Below are 25,865 nucleotides of genomic sequence, written 5' to 3'. Positions count from 1 at the left end.
TCCATCTCATCTTGATGGGAAGCCCTGAGCTTTAGTATGAGAATTCCTCCAGCTGCCCTGGAGTACTTGTCCAACTCTGAACTCCTTAGGCTCCCACTGATGAGTCTCCTCTTCCTCCTGCCCCTGCCTATGCAGCAGTTAAATGAATGCAGAGGCCAAAGGGGGATCCAGGAGGTAGCCATGCAGGTCTCCCTCTCCCTTTCATTTCCCAAAACCTCCAGGAACTTTAAGGAGAGTTAGACATGACAACACATCGTTATTCGCACAAGTAAAGACCATCCACAACAAATGAGATTATTTTAGTTTTCACTTCCAGACTTCTGCACGGCAAAGGATATAGCTTATAAGATAAATAGAAAGCCCACTGATTGGGAGAAGATCTTTACCGGCCATACAATAGATAAAGGCCTCATATCTAAAATATACATAGAACTCCAAAACAAATCCTCAAAGAACCAACTGCCCCTTCAACAAATGGGCTAAAGGCCTGAAAGGAGATTTCTCTGAGGAGGAAATGAGAATGGCCAAAAGACACATGAAGAAGTGCTCTACACCACTGGCCATAAAAGAAATGCAAATCAAAACAACATTGAGATTCCACCTCACCCCAGTAAGAATGTCCATTATCAAGAAAATTAATAATAACAGATGCTAGCAGGGATGTGGCCAAAAGGGAACCCTACTACACTGTTTGTTGGAATGCAAACTTGTTCAACCACTCTGGAAAGCAATGTGATGGCTCCTCAAAAGACTAAATATAGAGCTCCCTTATGACCCAGCAGCCCTACTTTTGGGCATCTACCCAAAAGATTTCAAGCAAGACCACACTAAAGCCACCAGCACAACTATGTTCATTGCAGCACAACTTGTCATTGCCAAAATATGGAACCAACCCAGATGCCCCTCAGTAGATGAGTGGATAAAGAAAATGTGGTACATATACACAATGGAATTCTATGCCTCTATCAGAAAGAATGGCATTGCCCTATTCGTAAGGAAATGGAAGGACTTGGAAAAAATCATACTAAGTGAGCCAGACCCAAAGAAATGTAACTCTATAGTTTCCCTCATTGGGAATAATTAGTACATGTCTAGGATAGTCCTAGCAGAAGATCACAATAGCTCAATAGCAATGTCCATATGAACACCTAAGATGATGCTAAGTGAAATGAACTCCAAGTTATAGAAACAAATGGTATATCATTATTTTAAATATACAATGTGAAATTATGCCCTTTTTCTTTTGTCTTTCTTTCCCGTGGTTTTAGTCCTGATATCACTATAATTGATTTTTGTACCCTGGATATTGTAGATACATGTATTGGAACTAGGGAAGGGAAAGGGAATACCAAAATCAAGAGACAAAGGATAAAAAGACAAACCAATACTTACAATACTTACAAAACTATGTGGTTTAAACCAACTCATGGGGGGAGAGGAAAATGGGGAGGGGAGAAGTGGGGGAAAAATGAGGGAGGAGGTAACAAGTTGGATAAGAAATGTACTCACTGCTTTACATATAAAACTGTAACCTCTCTATACATCACTTTAACAATAGAGAAAATTTAAAAACGTAAAAAAATTAAATTGAAAATACTATGTATAATACATCTGTGAATAAGACAAACTTACTGTATCATGATGAAGTCATAGGATCTGAATAAAAAAGTACAGTCTCATAGTGTTTAATGGATTCACTCAAGCAGCTGAACCATAGCCAAGAGGATCAGATTTTTAGTGAAGATACTTTGTATCTTTGTATTGGGAGACTTCAGAAAACAGAAAGCTCCTGGCCCTGGTGGGCATGAGAACTGGAGAAGATGGAGTAGATCTCAACAAGTTCTAAGTTCTAGCAAGAGAACAGCAGCAGCCCCAAGGGCTGCCTTCAGTCTCTGTGTTGAGATCCTGATTCCTCCACTTTGTTAGAAAAGAGAAGACTGATGTCTGTGTGTTGGGCTCTGGCTATACCTTAAGGGGCAGTCCCGAGAGGCCTGCCTCTTCTCCCGCCCTGGGGCTGCGTGGCTGTTACCCACTCCTACCCTCTTCGGGTCCAGAACCGGAAAGGGTGGCTCTAACCAGCCCCGCCTCCCGCCTGACACTGCGCCAAGATGGCAGTGGGCGGAACCCAGGGGGCGGTACTGTGGGATGTGACGACTGCCCATAGAGGAAGTCCCATGACGTCACTGTGATGGACAGCTCATGTCACCCTGTCACTAGTGTCTAGCTAGCCACTCCAAATCCCTCCCCTTCCTGCCGCCATTACTGCTATAAATGTGGCTGTTTTTCCCTGAATAAACCGGAAATCCGAGAAGCTTTCCCCGAGATCACCTGTGTGTCCTGCGTCCTCATTTAAGTGTAAGAGGGTGAGTGGGCGTCATCGCGACTACACACATCCAAGGCTTTCATGTAGGCCGTTCCCCAGCTCCTCCACCCGCAGGACGGGCGGGAGATGCACGAGGGTAAAAGGGCCCTACATCTGTGAATGAGCCTCTCATGCTGTCCCTCATGACCATGCATTCACTAATGCTCAGATTGTGACTTTTGGCTCCTGGCCACTTTTTCTGTCCTCAACCCCACAGGCCCAGGTTGAAGACAGACACACTCTGGGCATCCTGGGGTTTACAGGGTTGCCAGCTGTCTCTGTTCCTTCTTATTGCCTGAACTGGGAGCCACACATGCCTTGGCTCTCCCTGGTGCTCCAGACACAGCCCTCCTTAGACCTGTGGCATTTGTAATCAGAACAGAACAGAACTCCCACATATCCCACAAGGAGCTTCAGAGAGATTCTGGGGAAGCCCAGAAGCCAAACAGTCATAGATGATGATTCACACAACTTGTTTGAAGTGGTTTCTCCTGATAAGTTGAATAAGAAACATAATTTCTGGGTTAAACAGGACAGCAACCAGCATCAGCCATACACTTTCCATCTGCAGTGGGAGCCTCACTATGGGGTCCTTGGTACCTCACAGCTTGACTTTCCTGAAGATTTGGGGGTATGGTGGCCTCTGTTCTATGGCTGCACCCTGCTTCTTTGCCAGCCTATTATCTGAGACAACATCCAAACCTTGATCCCTCTGCTTACGAGGCTTAGCACTTGATTAAACAATTGCTGGCTTGATGAATGTCATTTGTTCCCATTGCTGTGGGATTTTCCTGGCTTGTAGCAAACATTTACTGGGCCCATGTTCTGTAATAAATGCACTGTGTTCATATTTGTGACACTCTGATTCTGCCATCAAGAGAGGCCAGGCCTTTGAAAGGTGACCTCGACATGCCCAGGGATTTCTTACCAAGCTTCAACTTTTACTCCAGACGGTATTTGGCAATGAAAACACACCAGAGATTTGACTGAAGTTTTTTCACCCTCTTCTCTAAAAAGAAAAATAAATCTCTTGGACTTTTAATAGATGAATTCAAGTTGACCCACCCAAACTGTTAAGAAAGCCATGTAGGGAGTAGTGCACTGCTCTCAAGAAACAATCAGGGCAGCTGGTCAGTCGATACCTGGTCCTGTGAAAAAATATCAGACATGAAAATGACTCTTCAGTAAGAATGAACTACAACTCCCCAGGCATGGTAATTTGTGTCTGCAATTTTAGCTGTGTGTAAAGCTAAATTGAGAGAATTGCAGTTCTAGGCTAGTCTGAGCCAAAAAAATCTTTGAGAGCCCTTCCCAAGCAATAACTGGGCACAATGGTGCACACTTGTCATCAGGCTACATGGGATGCTAAGATCAGGAGGACCAAAGTTCAAGGACAGTCCAAGCAAAAAGTGCATGAGATCCCATCTCAGTCAATAAAATCTGGGCATGTAAGAATGCTCCTGTCCTCTCAGATACATGGGAAGCAAAGAATAGGCAAATTATCATCCATGCACCTGCTTGGGCAGGAAGCAAAATAATTAACGAGGGCAGAAAAGGGCTGGATGCATGGCTCAGCAGTAGAGCACTTGCCTAGTGAGGGAAGGATGTGAACTCAACCCCAATATCACCAAAAAACTAAAGAACCACAACTCAACAATGAGAAACACATAGCCTAATTCAAGGATGGGCAAAGGACCCAAATTGAAGTTTGGAACTTCTCCAAAGATACATAAAAGAGCAATAAGCACATGAGAATATGAGCAACATTAACAACCACCAGTAAAATGCAAGTCAAAAATCACCTCACACCTGTTGGAACAACTACTGTCCAAACAAACAGAAGCACCAAGCATCAAGAGAGGCATGGAGAAATGAACGTTCATGCATGTGGTTGCAGGGTCAAATGGTAAATCTGCTGTGAAAAACACTGTGTCCATGCTCAAACCCTTAAAATAAATTACCACGTGCTATGATTTGAAGGTTCATGTGTCTGAGCCTTCATTCTTCAATGCAGCCATATTTCTGGTGGGGCCTGGTAGGTAGTGTGTGGGCTATGAGGCTGGTGCCTCCTGGAGGATTCACATTTTTCTGAACTAGGTTAGCCATTGGAGGAACTCAGCTGCTGGCCTCTTTTCATACCCGCACTTGCCCTTCTACTTTCTGCAATGAATTGAAGTCCCACGAGGCCCCCACTTAGGACAGCCATCCGATCCTATGTCCCTCCCATCCTCCAGGAATATGAGCTAAAATAAACCTCTTTCCTTTATAAATTACTTAGTCTCAATATTCTGTTTTAGCAACAGAAAGCAGAGCAAGATACCATGTGACACACTTGCACATAAGTAGCAGAAAGAACTGAAGGCAGAGATTCACAAATACTCATAGACGTAGAGTGTCATGTTCCTGGAAGCCTAATTTACAATAGCAAAGGGAAGAAACAACCTGAGGTATACAGAGGAAGGAACAAACAAGATGTGGTGTAAAAATACACCTCCACGAATGTGTTTAATGCTGCCACAAAACTGTACACTTATGATTGATAGATTTTGTGTTATCTATTTCGTGCCATGACTGAAGAAATATCTGTGGGTCTAACTCAGAGACACATGAGAGCCATAGGCCACCTCTGTCAATGGGGTGGACCAGTCAGTGAGGGTGTGGCCCAATTGCGGGGGCCCCACCCCTTGGGACCAAAAAAACCCCAAAACTGCTGAGTAAAAGTGGATGGCAACTCACATCCTGTCTTTCTGTTCATGGCTTCCCTACTCTCATTTTTGCATCTCTTATTTTTTCTTGCAGTATTAGGGTTTAAACTTGGGGCTTCATGCTTGCTAAACAGGCACAACACTGCTAAGCTACACCTCTAGTCCCTTGTGCACCTTTTTTTTTGAAAGGTGCTTGATTTTTGCCCAGGTCTATGCCTGAACTGTGATCCACCCCTTCACAGCTAGGATGATAGGCTACCATGGGTGCTTTCACCATGCCCAACTGAACAAGAACTCAAGTCCCTGAGTCTAAGCCCCTGTACCAGCACAAGATAATAACTATAAATTAAATAAATACATAAAGTACATGTGGAGTATAGGGGATGCGGGCCCCAGATTGAGGCATTACTCCTGGGGAGTGAGGACCCCATGGCATGAAATTCCACCCTCGCTGGGAAAAAGGGTGCACCTAGTAGACTTGAGAGGTCAGGGTGGCCTTCTGCCTTTTTTCTTCTTTTGTCCCTCATGTTTTTATTTTCCTTTTATAAAGCAGTTTTAAGTTCACAGGAAATTCGAGAGGAAGGTACAGCTTTTCCAACCACCCCTGCCCCCACTGGGCAGTGCATCTGCTACAATGAATGAACCTGTCATTTATTGTGGCCAAGGCCTACAGTTCACACCATGGTTACTCAACAGTGTGTAATCTATGTGCTGTTAGACACGGGTCCTCCACTGCAGTTCACATCCCTAAACTGATCGGTGCTCCATGCACTCACCCTTGCCACAGCCCTGGAACCAATGGTCCTTCCGGAAGGTCACAAAGCTACAATCATCCAGGGTCTTTACAGAATGGATTCTGTTACTCAATCATGTAAATTTAACATTCCTCTGGGGCTTTTCAAGGCTTAATAGCTCATTTATTTTTACTGCCAAATAGTTTCCTACTGCCTGATGAGCCATATTAATTCCCCTCCTGAAGAGCACATCGGTAGTCACTGGATGTGGAAACCATGACCAAGGCTGCTCTTGACATGAGTGTTCAGATCTGGATGAAGACACACACATTTAGTTCCTGTGTGTACACATCAAGAGGTGTGCTGCCAAACCATACTGTAAGGGTATGGTTAGCTTGCAACAAGCCCCAAAGGTGTCTTCATCTTACATTCTCCCACCAATGGCTCAACTCCTCCCAGTATTTCATTATTGCCAGTGTTCTGGGTTTGGGCCTTTCAAACCAGTGTGTAGTAGTACGTCACTGGTGGTTTGTTTTGCTTTTCCCTGATGACTTCAGATATGGAATAGACTTTTGAATATTTATTGTCATCTGACTATCTTCTTTGAGTATTTTTCTCATCTTTAGCCAGATTGTTTTGCTACTGATGAATTTTAAGAATTCTTTGTATATTTTGGAAAAAAAAGTATTTCATCACATGATTTTTGCAAGTATTTTCTTCAGGTTCATGTCTCATTTTCCCATTCTTTTGATATTGTCATTGGCAGAGTGGTTTTTAGTTTTAATAAAGTTCAACCTGTCATTTTTTTCTCATAGATTATGATGTAGTATAGTACCTAAAAGTTTATCTGTGAAGTGGAGGTATGGTGTGGATCAAGTAGTAGAATGCCAGCTTTGAATGAAAAAACTAAGCAAGAATATAGGCCCTGAGTTCAAGCCCCAGGATTGACACAAAAACAAACAAACAAATAAATTCCATCTCCTTTCTCAACATATCCTCTTCCTACTCTCTCTCTACTTTTCAGTCTGTGACTCTTAGTCTCTAGGCTCTTTACACAAGAAAAGGCTCAGACCCTGCTGTGGCATGGGGTCTGCATGTCTCTGTCATGTCTGCTGTGGAGCACATAGTGCCTCAGTTATTGTAGAAAGTTGACTTTATTTGCATTCTAGAATTGTTTTTAATGGATGGTACAAGAGAGCAAATAAACAGAGCAAACTCTATGTCTGTAAATATTACAAAAGTTAATTTTACCTAATATAATATGACTGCTGAAAACTTATTTTCTCTCTGAGAAATAAATGTTTTAATGGGACAAATAAAATAAATAAATATAAAGGTGTGGCTCAGTGGCAGATGTCCTGTCCAGCAAGCACAAGGCCTGGAGTTCCAACCTCAGTACCACCAAAAATTAAATACATAAAATGTTAAGAAAGATGCTTAGAGCAAATGACAGGCTGAGGGGTAAAGAGGCAAATGAACCAGGATTGCAGATCTGTGTGTGCACACATGTATATGTGTGTGTGCCTTTACATGTGCAGGCTATGTGTGTTCACATGTGCTGTATGTTCATCTGCATTGTGTGAACTAACATGTACAGCTGTGTGTATACATATGTGCTAAGCTACTGTGTATGTGCTGCATTGTGTAAACTCACATGTAGCTGTGCACATGTGTGCATGTCTGCTATGTGTTCATCTGCATTGTGTGGACTCACATGTAGGGCTGTGCATGTATGCATATGTGCTCATATACTGTGTACATGTGCATGTGTGCATGCATGCTAAGAGGTATCTGAGCAAATTCCTCGAGGGACTTCAAATATTTAGAGAAGGGGAAGTAGGCCATGTGAAGAATAAATTTTTCTCAAGAAAGCAGAGAATCTGTCAAGTCTAGGGAATGAGATCAAATCTGAAGCTAAAGTGTGTATATTGTTTAATGCATCTTGCCTAGAGAGGTTCCAGGTGCTCCAGATCAGTGGAGCAAAAACACTAAGGTTCTAAAAGAATGAAGAGAGAGACCTGCCAAGGCAATTCCACAGCAGGCTTCCCTCGGGTCCCTGGAGGAGTTACGTGGCAGCAATGACCCAGGCAAAGGGTTGGAATTCTGGAGAAGCACAGAGAAGGTTGGAAACTTTCACTAGAGCCCTTTTCTGTTCTTGGGGCTGCCTAGACTCAGGCCTTGCTTTGCTGGGGCTGGGCCCCCTGCCTAATCACACGTGCCAGCCAAGGCTCCATGTCCCAGCTACTTGGTTTGGGTCTGGATGAATGTATTAAGGCACTGCAATGTTAGTCTGGGAAGCAGCTAGTCCAGGCTCTGCCATTTCCTAGCTTTTGTGACCCTGGGACAAGACACACAACCTTAGCATCAAGTATCTCATTGACAAATGGAATAAAACCAAATTTGGTGAAGTGAAGTTGGTGTAGCCACCAAGCCACACCTCTGAGTTCCCCTCATGAGGTGCTTGCTATTGTAACTCGTTCAGTCCTCACAACAGTCCTTTGAGGCAGGGAATGCGGTCACCTGTCTTTTGAAATGAAGCTTGCTCACAGGATGATGTGCTATGGGAGCTGGCACCTTCCCCAAGGGTCTCCTTCTGCAGCTACACATCACTTCTCATACCAGCTCTGATGGATGAACATGCATGATTTAAAAAGCTAATGAGCAAACTCAGAAGTGCCGCTGGAAAATTGTCTACATGGTCACATCACTCAGTCTGGGTTAAGATTTCAAAATCTCCCTGAAGCAGGGGAAAAAGGAGGAATTTTAAATGGGTAGAAAAGGGCAACTGAAAACAAGATGAATGAAACTGTCCATGAAGCAAGTGTTTTCATAACCTTACTATTCTCTTGCCCTTATATATAAAGGTAAACCGCTTGCTAATGACAGCGTATTTCATGCCATGTCATCCACAGCAGCAGCCACTAGGGGCCCCAGACTGGGCTGGGACACTGGGTGAGAGCAGATGGCAACACCAAAGTGAGAGTGGCAAGACATTTGGAGAGGACACCAAGTGACCCCAGCAGGAAAGCCTCCCTTAGCAAAGCCCCCGACTCCATCTGCTGCAGGCCCAGTGGCTCTAGTGAGGCACACTACTGCCAGAAAGTCAAAGAGTAGCACTTCCTCCATTTGATAACTACTTCCCTTGTTCATAACTTGCCCCCTGCAGCAACCATCACTAATCACACATAGGGCTCCCCAAGTGAGACTTCCATCCACAGGAAGGCCCTTGACTCTGAGGCCTCTCCTCTAACCCCTGCTCTATATGCCCACAGCAGCAAGATGAGGTACAACTGGGCTGTGTCTTTGCAAGCTCTTTTATTACACAGGGATTCTCGAGGAAGACTCTAGGGTGGGGGTCCCCAGGAAGCCCCCATGGTAGGGTTCTCCAGGAAGTCCCCATGGTAGTGTTCCCCAGGAAGACTCCATGGTGGGGGTCTCCAGGAGGATTTGATGGTGGAGACGACTCCAGAGTGGGGATCTCCAGGAAGACCCCATGGTAGGGATCTCCAGGAAGATTCCATGGTGGGGTTCTCCATGAAGGCTCCATGGTGGGGGTCTCCATGAAGGGTTCTCCAGGAAGTCTTCATGGTGGGGTTCTCCATGAAGGCTCCATGGTGGGGGTCTCCATGAAGACTCCATGGTGGGGTTCTCCATGAAGGCTCCATGGTGGGGTTCTCCATGAAGGCTCCATGTGGGGATCTCCAGGAAGGCTCCATGGTGGGGTTTTCCATGAAGGCTCCATGGTGGGGATCTCCAGGAAGGCCCCCAGCAGCTATTACAGAGATTCCTGAGTGAAGACTTCATTTCTGAAAAGGAGCATAGCTCTTTAGATGAGTGTGCAGCTCTCCTGGTGAGGCAGCTGAGGCAACACCTGTGTGAATACAGAGTCCGTCTTCATGTATCTGCAGGCTGAGTGGGAAATGAGAGGCACTGCCTCACAGCAGGACCTTACAAGGAGGATGCTAGGGTCACTTACTGCCTCTCCCATGGTCACATGAAACGTTCATGTTCAGTGCAGGCCAGCTGTCAATGACCAGCATGGGAAGGGATCTCCACTGCCCAGAGATCACCTTTAGTCATTCCCTGCCATTGAGCAGAGGGGACCCAAATCCACAAGGCCTCTGACTGTCACCATAGCTACTTCCTGTGCAGTAGTGTTAGTTACATCTGTGAGCTCGTCCCATGTGTCCACAAGTGCTGCCAAGCACACAGCACCTTCCATTCCTGGGCCCTGGTGCTTTTCTCTCCATTTGGTTGTGGAGAAGGTAGCGTTCAGACAAGTGTCCAGTCAGCTATGCATGGTTTGGGCTTACCATCTCTGTCTTCTCAGCATAGAGTGCCCCTCCCGCTGCAGCCACCTGTGCTCAGGCCCCATCAGCACCACCTTCACACTTGGTGTCTGAGCCATCTTTCACCTTCTCCATCCCTCCACACCTTACACCAAGTCCAGGAATCTAGAGGCACAATCTTCACACAATAACCACAGGACCCTCTTGGGCCTGCTCCTGTCTCCTCCAACCACCCCTGCTGCTCCATGTTTGGTCCTCATCTACTCCCATCTGCTCCCCCTACTGCTCTATATTTGGTTTTTGCCTGCTCTGCTCTCTCCAGTAGTCCTGTGCTCCCACCAACTCACACATCCCTCAGACTGCTGTTTTCACACCTGCTAACTTCCCAAGCTGGCTCCAGATCAGGTCCAGCACATCTCAATGTGTACAACTGGCTCTTGATCAGCTAATGTTCATTTCAAACTCTCAACCCCTAGTTTGTGGTGACCAAAGTGGCCTCTGGGAGGGGGGGCACTCCAGAGTCTACACCTAGGGAATCACACCTTTTCTGCCTCATGTCTGTTTTGTTGTTGTTGTTGTTGTTTGTTTGTTTTTGCCAGTCCTGGGCCTTGGACTTGGGGCCTGAGCACTGTCCCAGCCTTCTTTTTGCTCAAGGCTAGCACTCTACCACTTGAGTCACAGCACCACTTCTGGCTGTTTTCTATATATGTGGTGCTGGAAAATTGAACCCAGGACTTCATGTATATGAGGCAAGCATTCTTGCCACTAGGCCAGATTCCCAGCTGTCCTGCCTAGTCCATCTCCTATTCCCTGGTCACATCCCACTCAGAGGTAAAGTGGCAAGGATCTTCCAACTCCCACTACTCTAGGTCCAATGCTTGACTGCAGAGAGGGTGACCACAACCTTCCACAGGAGGAAGCTGGTAGATTCCCATGGGAGAGCCTGGGAAGATGCACAGAAATGCAGCTGCTATTTTGTAACTAAAGGTAACCACTGGATATATATATAAGGTTAGGCCCAGGGTTCCCACATTGCCCCTGAAGCCTCACAGTCTAGAGATGCATCTAGAGGTGCCCATATAGGCAAGGATGATGGAATCCTGGAAGCAGTGTCACCTTGGTAGGGTCGCCTGGCACCCTGTGAACAGTGCAGACACACAAGTGAGGAGAAGGCTGCAAGCCCCTCCTGCAGTGCCCCTGGAAACATGGTAGAAGTGATGGGGAACAATGGCCGGTGGAGGAATCCCTTGGAGTCTGAAATAAAAAAGGTTATCACCCTAAATATTACCAAGTAGATGTCACACACACGTTGGACAGAGACAAACAATACATCCAGAGATTCAGGTGCAGACCTGCCAAAGGCAGAGACAGCTCATGACAGCATGAAGTGTCTGTTAGGACATAGACAGAGGGGTGTGCCAGTTACCAACAACTGAGAGCAGCAGTGCCAGGAAATGTAGACATCACATTAGCTCAGTGCAGGCACCTCACACTGGCTGCCTCCATCTTCCAGCTACTGTCAGAGCCTTATAAATTGATGACTTTGGGACACTTTTATGATGAAGAACAAACAGTAACCATGTGAAAAGAGAATCAATTCAATAAACACACTTGGTTTGCAATGAAAAGTGACTGCTCATCATGAAGTTCAGGGAGTCTTCTGAGTGTGGGGAGAGAGCTGTTCTAATATTCTGAACTTTAATATGCTTTGTTCTCCATTATCATAAGAATCTTTGATGCTGAAAAATATGACTGTAAATTAGAATGCCATTCCTGGGTCACAGAAAAATTAATTAGGGTCATCATTTTTGAAGTTACAATAAGTCACCATGAATCTGAATAAAAGTTTTTAATTTGGAATTTCTCTAATTTTAATTTCCTCCCATTGTGAAAATGAACAAATGCCTTATAGTGATAGTCAAAATAAAACATGAAAGTCTTCCTTTTCAAACTCCAGTTAGCAAGATCCATTGGGTTCTACTGCCTGGTCCTGGGCACTATCTCTGAGCTTTTGTGTTGAAGGCTAGCCACAGTTCCACTTTCAGATGTGTGTGTGTGTGTGTGTGTGTGTGTGTGTGTGTGTGTGTGTGGTTAGGTAGAGATAGGAGTCTCCAGACTCTTCTGCCCAGGTTGGCTTCAAACCGTGATCCTCAGATCTCAACCTCATGAGTATCTAGGACTGAAGGTGTGAGCCAGTGCTTGTCTTTGCTGCCACTTTCAATGCACAGGACATAATTCATTGTAACAGAAGAAGCATATTTAAACACACAAACAAAATCACTAACCTGAAGCATTTCTTCTTATAGATCTGCACACTTCTTTCTCTAAGCAAGGCGCTAACTTCCCATTTCAAATTTTGTTTCATTTCTTATCTTTTTTCCTGCACTATTTTGAGAATACATTCTTCAATATTTTAAGCAAGTTAGGAAACCAGTATGGCTGAACAGAAGTCAGGTCCCAAGGCCCTGAGCTGGGCATTCTGGGGAGTCAGAGAACAGGGAGACACGTGGCTTACAGAATTTAAATTTACTTCATTACTTGTTGCTGCTTTTATACAGTTTGTGAATGAATACGTAATGTGTGTGAGAGACATATGACTCATTATCTACTTGTCCCATCTGTTTCAGAGATTTACATCCAACATTAACTCTCTGAAGTCACTGAGAAGTCCCACATTATGGGGACCTCTTTACTACTTTAGCCTCATATTTCCAAAACTCTATATGCTCCATTCAATCTAGGAAGCCAGCTATTTAAAAGCAAGAGAGAACAAAACTCTACAGCTAATGAAATCACAACAGACCGTGGGGTCTGTGAGAACATTAAGATGTTCACATGAATAGTAGTCTACTGGAATGTGTTAGTTCACCATGCTATCAGTTATCCATTGCTACAAATACACTACACTGAAAGCAAGTGCATAAACAATGACTTCATTTCTCATAATCCTGTGGGTCACAATCTGAGTTGGGCCTAGCCACTGGCTCCTTTGGACTCCACAACTCCAGACAGACACAGCTCACTAGGATGCTGGCCAGAGATGTTCTCTCCTGTGCTGTTGAATGGGCATCTTCAGGTGTAGCCTCTCCTATACACAAGCTCACAGCAGCCTACCTCCAGCTCTCAGGGCTCTAGACACAATAGAGGGGGGTCATGGCATACCAACATTTGTCAACCTCTGCTTTACTGAAGTCATTTTAGCTAATGTTACATGAGTGAAAGCCAGGTTCTAGGGTCAAGATATAAATTTTGTCTCTTGTGTTTCAGAATGGTAAAGTCACACTGTAAAAGGAGAACCTTCTTCACTTTCCATAAGACACCTCCCAGCATTCATTTTCTATAGTTTAGAAAGGCCAGGTTGACAAGGGTTTAACATCCAGAATACACATGAGTATAGACGATTAGAAGGTATTTAGACATAATTTCAAATGATATGCTAGAAATGGAAAAGAGTGGCTGTTTTTTTTTTAACCCATCAAATGGGATTGTGAGAGAAACATGAAAGTTGTCAAAGTCAAAATGGGGGTACCTGCATCAACGTTAACAACAACTGAAAAATCAATTGAAGATGAGATTTTGAACAAAGGGTCTTTCTGCATACTTTCCGTAATATTCATCAATCACCAAGGTCTGCCATAGGCCACAAGCCTACAGAAAGGCTGCCACACCACAAAAAAGCACTTCTGGCTGGGCACCAGTAGCTCATGCCTGTAATCCTTGCTACCTGAGAGACTGAAAATGAGAGGCTGGTAACTCCCTCAGTGGAAAAATGCTTGACATTGCAGCTAGAACAAGAGGTTTAGTGAACCTCCCTAGCAATTGCAGTATGCTGCATTCAAACCCCAGGACTTTCGGTGTGGGGGGAAGAGATTTCTGCAAGGACATCTAACTGCAACTATCTGCTCAACTCAGTCAGATGCCGTACTGGTGTTACTCCTTGTGGCCAAAGATCATTGTATCAGATATTTTGACAGTCCTCTTCATTTTTGTCTTTAAAAACTTTCCCAAGACATGAGCTAGCCACCAGCTCCTGTCTTTAATCCTAGCTTCTCAGGAGATTGAGAACAGAGGATCATAGTTCAAAGCTAGCCTGAGCAAGAAACTCCATGAGGCTCTTATCCCCAATTAAACACCAAAAAAAGCCCAAAGTAGAGCTATGGCTCAAGTGGTAGATCACTAGCCTTGAACAAAAAAGCTCAGGGACAGTGACCAGGCTGTGAATTCAAGCCCCAGGATCAACATCAAAAATCACCCAAAGAAAAACAAACAAACAAACACCAACAAGAAAACAACCTTCCCCTTGCCCCAGTCTCCTTGAATAGGCTCACTATTTACAATGATGATTGCTGCTCTTCGTTCAGTGTCAGCACTCTTTGGAGAATCTCTATACTTATTCTTTTTTAGATTTACAAAGTCAAACACATAAAAATACAAGAAGAATATTGAAACAGGGAGAGGAGCAGATGATTGGAGAGAAGGGTGAGTGACTACACTATAATAATACACAGTATACATATGTAAAAATGGAAACAGGTAACCCAAAGTGATTGATGGGGAAGAACAATGGGAAAAGTGACATTGATCAAGATACATTGTACACATAAATCATTATGTTGAATTGGAACCCCTATGCACAACCTCCTAAAGAATATATACATATAATTAAAATAAACAAAAATATTGAAATAAAAATTTGTGAGTTTATACAATTGAAATAAGAAACGTATTTTTAGACCATCTGTACCAAATGGCCTAGCTGTATGTGTACCTGTTGGGCACCGGCTTATAGCTTTAAGAGGCGGTCCTAGGCCCTCCTCTTCTCCTGGCCTGGGGCCACGTGGCTGCTAGCCCCCCCCCACGCCCTCGGACCACGTGAGCGCCAAGATGGCGGCGGGTGGAACCCAGGGGGCGGTCCTATGGGACATGAGGACTGCCCATAGAGGAAGTCCCGTGACATCACTGTGATGGACAGCTCATAATCAGCCTATCGCCGTGTCTAGCTAGCCACTCCAAATCCCTCCCCTTCCTGCCGCCATTATTGCTATATAAACCCCACCCTGAAACTAAAACCTTGGATTTCGCGCGATGTTTTCCCCAAAGCACCTGGAGACCTGAGTCCTTATTTAAACATAATGGGGCTGGGTGAGCGTTTTTCACGACTTACACACGTCCTCACTTTTCACACTAGGGCACGCTCCAGCCTTTCCCTCGCAGGTCAGGAGAGAGTGCATGAGGGGGGGCTGGGGATATGGCCTAGTGGCAAGAGTGCTTGCCTCGTATACATGAAGCCCTGGGTTCGATTCCCCAGCACCACATATATACAAAATGACCAGAAGTGGCGCTGTGGCTCAAGTGGCAGAATGCTAGCCTTGAGCAAAAGGAAGCCAGGGACAGTGCTCAGGCCCTGAGTCCAAGGCCCAGGACTGGCAAAAAAAAAAAGAGAGAGAGTGCATGAGGGCCGAGAGCCCTACATGTACCTAATGTCCCAGATAGACAGAGAAGAGAAGGTGAAATGCTTTGGAAGAAATACAAGGTTATGTCCAAATTTGAAACTCTACTGATACGGGAAACTCAGCAAATCCAAACAAGGATCAATCAATTAAAAACTAAAGCATCTAACCACATCATAATCAAACTCTTAAAATATCAAAGAAAAGCCAAGACTTAGAATTGGCTAGAGAAGAGAGAGAGAAGAGAGAGAGAGAGAGAAAGAGAGAGAGAGAGAGAGAGAGAGAGAGAGAGAGAGAGAGAGGCAAATTACTTATGATTAGAAACAAAGCAGACCACCATGGAATGACACCTTCAAAGGGTTGATAAAATTTCAGTCTAAACAAAGATATGTTTCTAGATGAGGGTATGATTTCAGTTCCTGCCCTGTTCATGCACAGTGACACCACTTAAAAGTACACCCTTGGAGGGGGAAGAGGCCTAGCAGCCCGCGTCCAGTGCAGGACTGCCACAGTCAGAGCCGCACTTGCCGGGCCTCCATGGTTGGTCCTTCCTCACCCAAAGCCATGCATGAGGAGCTGTGGTAGGGACTGGATGTGACACCAGGCCCCGACTCCAGGTAGCAGCCATGCATGAGGAGCTGTGGTAGGGACTGCATGTGACACCAGGCCCCGACTCCAGGTAGCATGGTGATGATATTACATGGTGTTGCTAGTGTAAAATATTCTTTGGGGATGATCTTTTCATTTTTAAACACCACAGAAATGCAATCATACATTAGTTACATAAATAATACATACTCTACAGGACTTTCTAGAGTCTAGACTCTTGCATTATAGCCAACATACATGGGGTGTATCATCCCTAAATCAGACTCTTGAGCTGGACATCCTTAGAGAACACTACATTTCCAGTGCCCAAGGTTCACAAAGCAGAAAGCAAGATGGGAGGAAGAGAAAGAAAACTGAAATGGGAAGAAAAGGAAGCAACTTGTGTACATTCCAGTAGATGGCAAGACTTTTATGAGATGACCGCCCACAGCAGCACCATGGGGGCAGAAGGGACTGCCAGGCCAGATGGGTGTGTCTCACATGGGAGGGGGGCAGGGAGGGGGAGGGGAAGGAGCAGGAGAGGTTTCCCAGTCGAGGCATGCTGGGGCATCAGGCTAAAAAGTTTCTGTACAGTAAAGGGCACAGGTACCAAGCTAAAAAAGACAGCCTAGGAACTGGTGCTGTGGCTCAAGTGATAGAGTGCTAGCCTTGAGCAAAAAGAAGCCAGGCACAGTGCCCAGGCCCTGAGTTCAAGCCCCAGGACTGGCAAAAAAACAAAACAAAACAAAGACAGCCTAAACTTCAGGAGACAGAAACAAATGAAGACAGTCTGCAGAATGGGAGATCTTTGCCAGCTATATGTCTGACAAGAGCTAATATTCAGAATATACAAGGAACTAAACCCCCAAAGAATCAATAACCTTATTAATATATGGGAAAAGGAATTTAAATAGAGACTCCTCAAAAGAAGTTAAAACAGTCAATAAATACATGAAGAAATGCTCAATATTTCTGAAAATAAAAATGCAAATCAAAACAATACCAAGATTCCATGTCACCCAAGTAAGATTGCCCATCACTGAGGATATAAACAATGACAAATGGTGGCAGGGATATGGGAAAAAGGAAACTGGCACACTATGGTGGGAATGTAAACTAGTGCAGGAAGGTAGTTTGGAGATTCCTCAAAAGTGCCAAGCATAAACTACTGAACTACCTCTGGTCCAGTAATACCACTTCTTGGCATTTATGCAAAAGATCACAAGATACTGTAAAGACATCTGCATATCCATGTTTATTGCTGCACTATTCATCATAGCCGAGCTACAGAAACAGCCTAGATGCCCCACAATGGATGAGTGGAACAAGAAACCATGACTATATCTATCTACCCAGATAGATAGACAGACAGATAGATAGATAGATAGATAGATAGATAGATAGATAGATAGATAGATACATAGATACATAGATACATAGATACATAGATACATAGATACATAGATACATACATAGATAGATACATAGATACATAGATACATAGATAGATACATAGATACATAGATACATAGATGAATAATGTTATGTTGTTTGCAGGGAAATGAGTGGACCTGGAAAAAATAGTGAAGTAAGTCAGGCTCAGAGAAACAAAGGGTTCATGTTTTCTCTCATATGTGGAAGTCAGATCTAAGTTATAGTAACATATGAAAACATGCACAGGGCTATGTACATATACACACAAATAAACTGACTAAAGCATGATGTGCACCCAGGAGGATTGCAATGGTGCAACTCCTTTGAACAACTTAGTTTAACAAAATGAACACCAGACCAGGAAGCTGGAACATATGTTTCTGGGTGGAGGAAGGGCAGTTGAACTGAGAGGAAAGGTGGGTGAAAACAGTCCTAATATTCAGTGAATAGATGAGAAAACTGAATCTGCTAACTTTAGGAGAGATATGGGTGAGAATAATGGAAGGGGTGACATGGATGAAGATGTGTTTCATAAACTGACATGTTGAATTGAAACCCCTTTATACAGCTACTTAAATATTAAAAAATAAAAAGGGAGAAAGAAAGAGAGAAAGAGGAAGGAAAGAAGGAAGGAAAGAAGGAAGGAGGGAGGAAGAAAGGAGGGAAAGAAGGAAGGAAGGAAAGGGAGATAGGCAAGAGGCAGCCTTCACTTCCCAGCACAGGCAGGATGCAGTGGAGGAGGAGAGGGAGGACCCCCTGTGCTCCTGATGAGGATTCCTGCATCCCAGGACATAATTAGAACCACAAAAATGTCTGATGAAAGCACATCTGAGGTGGAGAGACAGAGGAGAGAAAAGACAGTTCTATGATGCAACATCAAGCAAAGCAGACAATTGACATTCATAAAGAAGCAAAAGGCTGAGAGGAGGCATAGAGTACAGTGTTGCATTTCATTGCAACCTCTGGCATGAGGGAATATCTTTGCACTTGAGTTCCTGCATGCAAGTAAACAGTAATGTTGGTTTTGGTTTTGTTCCTGCATGCAGGTAAACAGAGTAATGCTGGTTTTAAATGTAGTACCACAGAACTCATTATGTGAGTTAAGTAACTATAACCCTCTGTACATCACCTGTGTAGTAACAATAAAAATTTTACTTAAAAAATTAGCCCTATAGAGTTTTAAGAAATGATGGGAAGCTGCTGTTGCTAGGTTCATGAATTGATTAAAAGCTTGGCATCCCGACCTGAATTTTATATGTATCTCCAATTTTGTATGGATGCTCTAAATCATTCTCTTTATGATCACTTTTCAATCGTTGGGATCCAGATGACCTAACAAGCCCTAACAACTCATTTTAACAATGTCCTACTTGATCAATTCTGAGACAAGACTGTCGGACCGCCTGGTACACCTCTGACTGTCTCTGAACACACCTGTAGCTTGGGACTTGTTTTTATTACTATATCATTAAGTAGTAGTACAAAGAGGTTTCAGTTCCCTAAGACAGGTGATGAGCACACCACATCTTGCTCCTCTGTTGCCCCTCTCCCACCTTATCTTTGTTACATAGTTCAACTTTTACATAATGTACACCAGATATGACTACATTTGCTCACTCTTTCTCCTTCCTTTCCTGTGCTCCCATCTCCCCCAAAACAAGTTCCTGCTTTGGGACCTGTTTTAATTTTGCAGTACCTTCACATGCTCTGCCCCTGCTTAACTAACTATGAAGAATATTTGTGCCCTGAAGACGGCTGGAAAAGTACCAAAATGCTCTTTCCATGGCTGCTGCATAATAAACCTTTCTCTTCCATCACCATGTCTCTGTTTGGCATATAGAGGGTGGGCCTGATCCTGAAATTCTGGCATGTGAGTCTGGCCTGAACACCTGTCAGTGCTTCCTTTTCAAGAGGAGTTTCGGGCAGCTCACCTTTGCAGGTGGAGGAAAGATGTGTTTGTCCTTGGAAGTTTGCACCAGACATTGCAGAGATGCACAAGTAACCCTGGATGAATGATGCATGCCTCAACCAGCCCTCAACCAGCTGGAGGACTGGGAATGCAGGGGTCCTGTCTGCATCTCATGGCTGACTCAGACCTACATGAGGAGGAGGAGGAGGCCCATGGCCGGGGAACACCCTGGCCAGGCGAAGCTGGCCTGGAGAAAATGACAGACCAATGACAAAGGCTTCACGTTCTGTTTGCATAAAAGTTTGTTTGCGTAAGTTTCCAAGACCAAAATAAAGTAACAAAATAAAAGTAGTTACCCAGTACATGGCAGATGGTCATTATTCTTTTTCTTTTTTACAATAGCCCCATGCCCTGGTTAGGGTCCCTCCAACCAGGAGCCTCGACACAGGAGTTCACAAATCTGACACTGGCCAGATTGGTGCAATCTTAGGATGAGGTGGCTCAATGCCAGCATTATTAAAGTAGTTGCAGGGAGCTTGGAGGAATGGTTGCCTGGCCTGCTGAGCTCTGGAGCCCCCAGGGTGGCCCCTGACTTTAGATGCTCCGTGCCTGTTTACTTCTGTGTCTGCACCCCAGCCTCCAGGAGAGCCAGCCCTCTGCTCTGCGGCGCCCTGGGAAGGTGTTTAGACTGTGACTGAGGCAGATTTCATAGGTTACAGCTCCAGTACTTACAAGAAGCGGGTAGGGCATGGGAGACCAGTGGAGAACTCAAGGCCCTGCCTCATGGAAACTATTCAAACGTTTATAAAACATTACAAAGGTCAAATACTTCTGCATGTAGGTTCTCTGGAGTTGCTTTATCCACTCCCCTGTGGGGAGGGCAGGGCCATTTTTCACTTGTCTTAGCTTAGGTTCTCTAAGTCTTCTCCAGGTAGCTGTTCACAGTGCATGCCAAGGAAACCCCTGTTGAATGGGACAAAAGTGGGAGGTAAGGGTGTTATTCTGCGGCTGTGAGAGATAGGGATGTTACTCTGTGGCTGTTCCTGCGAGGACTCATTGTGGCTTTCTATGTTGAGAGATAACTTGTGGGGTTGCTAGAGGTGTACCTAGATGGAAGTTTTATATACAACCAGGTGCTTGTATATACCCTGGGTCAGCAGAGGTGGGTCCTTGCAAATTTATCACTCCTGGGAAAAGCGCAAAGGCAGGTCACAAATCCAGAAGCCATCTTCCAACAATGACGAGAGGGCAGTATCAGGAACATGACACAGCTGACAGTCAGCTGAGCCAGGTGCACGCTCAAAGAAAAGATATTATATATACGTGTATTGGAACTAGGGAAGGGAAGGGGAATATCAAAATAGAGACAAAGGATAAAAGACAAACCAATGCACAGGAATACTTACAAAACTATATGCTGTAAACCAACAGTACAACTTATGGAGGGAAATGGGGAGGGGAAAAGGAGGGGGAATGAGGGAAGGGCTAACAAGTTAGATAAGAAATGTACGCACTGCCCTACATATGAAACCGTAACCCCTCTGTATATCACTTTGACAACAAAGAAATATTTTTTTAAGTGCTCAAGCCCAGACCTAAGTAACACCACCGCCAGTGTCATCTACTGGTCTCCTTCCTAAGAAAACAAGTGATATTTCAGCATGCCTCTTCAGAACCTCACAAGTGATCCCAAGCAAGTCTGTCTGTTTTCCCTAGGGTCTTCTAAAGCCATCTCCAAAGTATCAGCCAGTCAGAAGCCCACATTCTATTAGAGACCATGGCGTAGCAGAGCAATCCATTACTGCACGAGAGAAAGAGGACCAGGTGAAGATGTAGTGTAGGCAGAGCTCTCTCCAGGCCTTGGAGAGGCTGGAAGGAGGAGGGAACATCTCATCAAGGATAAACCAGAATATCTTTAACAGTAGAAAAAGGAAGCAGAATTCTTGTCATAAAAGATTTCTCATCTAGGTCTTGATTTGTACACATACATATATACATACAGATATACAATTACATATTTTATTGTATACCTAATATATTTTAAATCCTACTAGAAATATAGTATTAGAAGCATTTTTCCTTTGGTAGCAGGACTTACTTTTCTTATTTATATATTGATATAATTCCAATTATCTTTATCATGCAAATTTTACTTTGTAATGGTTATTAAAAATAATCATAATTTTAAAAGAATATAAGGAAAGTGTCCTGCTCTTAATAACTACTAATGCATGGAAGTTTTGCTTATGTTTTTGTCCAAGTAACTTATGACGTGAGCAAGAATCTTCTACTATGATCTCATTTTATGTAAGTTTTTATGTAATGCCATCTTATTGAAAAAGAACTGCTTTATTCTAAGGTCGATGAAGAAAGTAATCTAGTTCAATTTTCCAGAAGAGCTATGGTTCAACTAGTAGAGTGCCAGCCTTGATCTAAAATCAGGCCCTGAGTTCAAGCCCCTATTTGCAAAGAGAAAAAGAAATAACAAACTCCACAAACATGATTGATGGCCTACAACATGCCAATAATAATATGGAGTACTCTGGGAATGAGGGGATGGGGGCTTCAAAGACTCATTAACTTGATCTCCACCCACAGGACTTCACATAGCCAGTGTGACAAATGTGCAAACAGTTAAGGTCAGACAGAATTAAATAAGTGCCAAATGGAAGACTCTGGATTATGATAGATGAAGGGGTGTGCCAGGTTTAAAGAACCCTTCAAAAGATGCAGTATCTCATTGGCTAAAAGAGATAAGGGACTGTGCATTCATTATCTGACTCACATAACTGTAAGCCTCTGTACATCTTTACAACACAATTTAAATTAAAAAAAAAAAAAACGAGAGAGAGATAGGGGACTTACAGCACTGCGGCCAGAGACCATTTTGCTGAATGGGGGCTTGAGGTCCCACAAGGGTCCTTGGCATCGCTGCATCAGAAGGGTTAGGTGCTGGCCCATGACAGCTCCTGGAAGAACTTTCTTTCTTTTTTTTTTTTTTTGGTCATGGGGCTTGAACTCAGGACCTGAGCACTGTTCAAGAGCTTTTTTGTTCAAAGCTAACACTCTACTTCTTTGAAACTCAGCTCCACTTCCAGTTTCCTAATGGTTAATTGGAGATGAGTGTCTCATGGACTTTCCTGCCTGGGCTGCCTTTGAACCATGATCCTCAGGTCTCAGCCTCCTGAGTAGCTAGGATTACAAGTATGTGCCACAGGTTTCTGGCTTGAAAGGGTTTTTTTTGGGTGACTTTGGATTATTTTTCCTCAAACTTCTGTAAAATGCAAATGAAACAAATTTGGAGGGCATTGTTCATTTTGCTGTTGCTTGTTGCTGTCAAGTAGAACACTACAAGTGGTTAGATATGGAGACCTGGCCAGCCTTCAGATGTGAGGAGTGGGTCCCAGGAAGGGATCCCCAGGGGCATCCCATGCAGTATTTGCAATACTTCATGGGAGAGTTGAAAACTGATGAATCAGAAATATGTAAGACAATTTCTACTACAATTTCTACAATCCACTCTTACTGCATAGCAGGCAATTCCCCCTGCAGCAGAACTGAGCTGTCTCCTGTGTGCATCAGAGTTAACCAAATACGTTGTATGCATTAAAATAAGCAGAGGCTCTATACATGAGTCACTCTATTACAACAGAAGGCTCCAACCCAAGGCTGTGCCATCAGCCTCAGACCATAGCTGCAGACTGACTTAGGTAGAGGTACACAAGTTTACTTAAAGCTCTGCAAGGGTTCCCAAGAATCTAGATCTGAAGCATAAGAATGTCTCAGATGCACAGATGATGAAGAGATATGATTAGCTAGACAAGCCAGATAGGTAGACAGCAGGTAATAGACATAAATAGAGATAGATAGGAAAGCAGACAAATAAAAATGAAAGAAACATGGACCAAAATCGAGAGAAACAGGATAAAAAGACAAACGACTACAAAAGCATTACTTGCAAAACTGTTTGGTGTAAATCAACTGAACAACTCATGGGGGAAAAGGGAAAAGGGAAGGGGGAGGAGGGAATGAGGGAGGAGGTAACAAACACTACAAGAAATGTATCCAATGCCTAACGAATGAAACTGTAACGTCTCTGTACATCAGTTTGACAATAAAAATTTTAAAAAAAAAGAAAGGATACACACATGCATAGTGACAGACACCAATTCAAAGAGGGACATAAATGACAGAGACAGATAATAGATCATAGACTGAATATAAGATAGATGGATACATATAGATTGTGGGGATGCTGGCTGTATACGTAGAGGGGCGGTCCCTGATTGACCCTCCCCTCCTCCCGCCCTGGGGCCCTATGGCCGGAAGCCACTCCTACGCCTTCCGGGTCCGGAACAGGAAGTAGTTCTGGCTCGGCCTGCCTCCCGTCTGGATCTCGGGTCCACGTGGATGCCTTCAAGATGGCACCACCGGAGCCCAGGGGCGGTCCTATTGGGGCATGATGTCAGCCTGTGGGGGGAGTCCCAGGGAGCCACTCTTGCCGAGACAGCCCGGCTCAGCCAATTAGCCAAGTCCTTCCCTTCCCGCCTTCCCGCCTCCGTCACCGTAATAAATCCTTCACCCCCGCCCCCTGGGCAAGGAGGTCAGTTCAAACCTCAAGCTGTCTCCCCAGAGTCTTTTTCTTTTCCGCACCGATCTTCCACAAGTGAGAAGGGGCAGGGAGGGAGGCTTCGGTAACTCACTCTCCGTGGCTAAACGCAATCCTCGAGAGTACACCTTGTCTTCTGCTGGCGGAAGACAAGGCCGAGTGCTCTTTCATAGTTTTGGGGTTCAGGCATTTTCCCCGGGAGATAGGGGAAAAGGGATCCCAGAGGTCCCGACAATAGATGATAGATAGATGATAGATGGATGGATAGACAGAGATAGGCAGACAAGCAGATACATGATAGCTGACATAAATGGACCGATGATGTGGATAGATGACAGGCTGGTCTCAGCCTGGCTGCAATACAGAACAATCTGTTGCATATTAAAAACAAAGGTCTCAGCTGCAGCGGCTCTTAGGGATGAACACTAAATCACACGTATGGACAGAGGTCTAGTCCCTGATAACTATCAAGAGTCAGAAGCACTCTAGGTAGACAATATTATTTAACTTGAACTCGTCGGCACTGGTGAAGGGGTACTCTCCCCTGGGCCCATCCTGCAGATCTGATGGTAGGTGAGTTTTATAGAAACTGAGCAGAAATGTCTGTCCCTTCTCAGGTAGCACCTGTATCCATTCATTATAGTGGCAAAGCATAGAGTATTAGTATAGGTAGCTTTTAAATGATACCAATTACAAGCTTCCCCTCCCTCCCCCTTTTTGGCAGTAGTATGATTGTTAGGCAGTTGCACTACCGTGTGGGCCACAGCCACAGCTCCTTATTGCTTCAGTTATTTTTCCAGTAGGGACTAGCACTGTTGTGCACAATCAGACCATGATCCTCCTATCTTCTTGTTACCACATCAGTTACAGGGGACATTTTAAGCACACTGCTTCATACAAGCTGGTTTGGAACTCTAAAGGGTGGGGCATGAAGGTAGATGCTGTAAAGTGGACTGTGGTACAAGCTGGTTGCCAGCTGATCATTGCTGCCCCCATGTGGCTAGCTTCATATCACCCTTCACCAGACAGGTGAGGTCTACAGAAAAAGCAATGACTATTAATCTAATTTTAAGACAGAATCTCATAGTTAAAATGTTCATCAGTATTAGTCTTTTTTTTTTTTTTTTTTTTTTGGCCAGTCCTGGGCTTGGACTCAGGGCCTGAGCACTGTCCCTGGCTTCTTTTTGCTCAAGGCTAGCACTCTGCCACTTGAGCCACAGCGCCACTTCTGGCCATTTTCTGTATATGTGGTGCTGGGGAATTGTATAAGAGGCCAGCACTCTTGCCACTAGGCCATATCCCCAGCCCAGTATTAGTCTTAAACATCCTAGAAAACCTATAAACAATAATCTTAAACATTTCAGGTCAGTTACTACAGGACTGACCCCAGTATCTCCCCTCTCCTATGGGATGACTGAGTGGTAAAGCAGAAGGGCTTTAGCACAGACCAGCTAAGCATCTACTGACACTTTGAGCACTGTGGTCAGAGTCTGACTTGTGACATGAACACTGTTCTCCAATAACACTCACTATCCTTGAGTCTTACCCCTTCCCACAAGGCATCCTATAGATATAGAGGGTGCCTGCCAAGCTGGTCTGCCTCTGGCTGTCACTGCCACATGGGCTTCAGAGACCCATAGGCAGAAAGTAAAAGCACAGAACCACCTAGTGGAGAGAAACCAACAAGCCCAGCATTATCCCACCATCAGCACTCCCTGACACAGGCCTGTACAGATAGATACACACACACACAGACAGCCTCTCAGGACTGGAAGCCCACCATCT

At 44.4% G+C, this 25,865-nt stretch overlaps 1 long non-coding RNA gene across 1 annotated transcript; it reads right to left on the bottom strand.

Annotated features, from left to right (window-relative positions):
• Positions 1-12,471: 12,471 nt before the first annotated feature.
• LOC125345907 lies at positions 12,472-20,855 on the bottom strand. Its single transcript, XR_007209812.1, has 3 exons — positions 19,316-20,855; positions 19,087-19,088; positions 12,472-13,773 (listed from the first exon to the last, which is right to left on the bottom strand). It is a non-coding gene; the product is annotated as an uncharacterized LOC125345907 (long non-coding RNA).
• Positions 20,856-25,865: the final 5,010 nt, after the last annotated feature.

The sequence above is a fragment of the Perognathus longimembris genome, chromosome 2 (assembly GCF_023159225.1).
Source record: "Perognathus longimembris pacificus isolate PPM17 chromosome 2, ASM2315922v1, whole genome shotgun sequence".
Lineage (NCBI taxonomy): Eukaryota > Metazoa > Chordata > Mammalia > Rodentia > Heteromyidae > Perognathus > Perognathus longimembris.
The sequence above is the reverse complement of the archived record's forward strand: the minus strand, read 5'-3'. Positions and strand labels throughout refer to the sequence as shown.